At 37.0% G+C, this 2,505-nt stretch overlaps 1 protein-coding gene across 1 annotated transcript in view; it reads left to right on the plus strand.

Annotated features, from left to right (window-relative positions):
- Positions 1–625: 625 nt before the first annotated feature.
- The window catches only part of LOC106813269 (protein O-mannosyltransferase 1-like), a 32,536-nt gene continuing 30,656 nt past the window's right edge, over positions 626–2,505 (plus strand). The window contains exon 1 of the mRNA XM_014817369.1: positions 626–868. The gene's annotated coding sequence lies outside the window, so the exon portion shown is untranslated. The remainder of the gene's footprint in view (positions 869–2,505) is intronic.

Consider the following 2,505-nt stretch of genomic DNA (forward strand, 5'->3'; position numbering starts at 1 on the left):
TAGGCAGTCATTGTATATATCACATAAAATTGGGGCAACATGAGTTTTAGATATTTTAATAAATTTAATTGGAATGTTATCAGGTCCTGATGCTTTATGAATATCTAGGTTTTTTAGTATATCTAGTATTTCGTCACAGACAAAGAAACTTCTATGATTGGGGAGAGAAAGATATTTAGAGTAATCCTCAGTAGCAATTGGTACTTTTGCAGCCATTTCAGGGCCCACCTTTTGGTAAAAAGAGTTAAACGTGTTGCATATTTCAGTCATATCAGTAGTAGGAATTTTGTCGTTATTCAGTAATTTATCTGGTATAATGGCGGTTTTATTTTTTAGATTGGAGTTTATTATCATTACTGGGGCTGAACCTGCATGTAAAATAATAAAGTCATAAAAATTTTACTTTTTCTTTTTTATTAAAATTATATTTATTTCCTAGCTAAGGTTCTTAATAATTTTTATTGAATCTGTCTAAAAATTTGTGCCAACACAACATTCATAATCATAGATAATGTGTGATATCTGTGCCATAGACATCCTATTATAATAAGATAATAAGATCTTAAGGTATAAGGTGTAAGGGATAAGGTGTTAATAAGATTTCTATGATCTGTGCCACTTCAAAATAAGTTTCAGTACTAGGAGAACGTATCTAACGCCAGATGGCGGTAATGCAAATCTGGTAACGTGTAAATAAAACAATATGTCAGCGTCCATTGCGTTAGACTCACTGTTGTTAGACTATACTCTGACTGAGAGACTGACAACAACAATAACTATATACGCCTATACAACAAGCTACGTACGTGCATACCCGTAGCTTGTGTAGGCTGTAGACGCCAAGATTGGTACTTTCCCTACAGTACAGGTACTTGGATAAAAAATACTTCTACTTCTATTTCTACGCTATATTGGCCACCATAAACATACTGATGATTATGCCAACGGGAGGCGCTAGTTGAAATAAAAGTCGCGTTCACACGGTCATGGTTTGGCTCGAGCCAAATGGGCTAGATTTGGCTCGGGCCAAATTTGGCTCGGGCCGGTTTCAGTCGGAGCGTTCACACGTACGCAAGTGAATACTGTCTGTCAAATTCAAATTCAAATTCAAATAAATTTTATTGCACAAATATCTCACAGATACTTTGGCAGTATGTCGCGAGATGGCGTTGTTTACGATTCAGAGTGTTTACTTACGTTCCGTTTACGTTTATTTACGTTTAATTATCAATCTTGAAAACGTGCATCCTGATCAAATTTTTCGAATTTTTATACTGTTTTGGACTTTATTTCGTCCGCAAGTAGCACGTTCGATCACTCGCGCAATCCTACCGTCACCGATTCTACCCGCTTCTAATACCAACTCGCACGAAAGCTGGTGGTTAAAATTTGGAATCGGGCCTGGTCGCAGACGTTTTTACGATGGACCGGGAAATCTGCCAGCGGGCGGCTAATTAGGCTCCGAGGCGCAAAACGTCCACGTGTGAAGCAGCAGCCTAACAAACTTTATAAAAAAAGATAGTAGGCCTCATTAAAATAAACCACATTTTTGTTTTAACTAAATACAGATAGTGAATAGCTAGATAGCTATTACTAAATAGTAAATACTACATCAGTACTAGTACTACCCCTATAGTACTACTACTGAGTGATGCTCCCAGATGATCGATTATAATCGAAAATGCGAGTGCGATCTATGAAAAACAAATATAGATTTAATCCGGAAAATAACCAAAACAAACAAACGATAGGAAAACTGTACATGCACCCGATGTGCTGAATTTTATATGACCAAGTAGAGGCAGCAATTAAGTCAGCTGCAGGGGCCCGGTGCTGTGCAGAAACATCATCGTAAAGTTAATGCTAATGTTAATGCTAAGACGATAACACTCTACACTAAGTTAAATTGCTACAGAGTCCTTATTAATGTCTCGAAATAATAGGCATTATAAACGCATATTCTTTTAAAATTGATTAAATACTGTATAGGAACAGGACCAATTGATGATATCATAACAGCAGGAGCCTTCACAGAATTAAAAATACATGATACATAAAAACATGATAAAAATTGAAATGCTAATGTATGACAATGTAAATATATAATATAACAAAAGTAAGATTACAATTAAATGCTAAATGCTAATTATTAACCGCAAATTATCCGCATATAATCGATTATAGGCGATCGATTAAGGGAAACGTGCGAAAATCGCACTTATGAAATTCTCAAGCGGCGATTCCCGATTCACTAAACTACTACTACTAGTACTAGTAATAATTCTAATATACGCCGAGCAGAGTTCCCATTCTTGCTTAAACCATACACTATGGCGTGAGGTCCTCGACCTACAACGCTACGTCCTCAATCGACGTGTAACAGTCGGGAGCCAGCCTGGTCGGTTACTAAACTAGTAATGAAGTACTAGCCTAGAATGTAGTAGTAGTATTTCGTTTACTAAAGGAGCATCGCGCCATCTCACACCGGCCAGGCGCGTGTAGTAG

Source organism: Priapulus caudatus, unplaced genomic scaffold (genome assembly GCF_000485595.1).
Source record: "Priapulus caudatus unplaced genomic scaffold, Priapulus_caudatus-5.0.1 Scaffold748, whole genome shotgun sequence".
Lineage (NCBI taxonomy): Eukaryota > Metazoa > Priapulida > Priapulimorpha > Priapulimorphida > Priapulidae > Priapulus > Priapulus caudatus.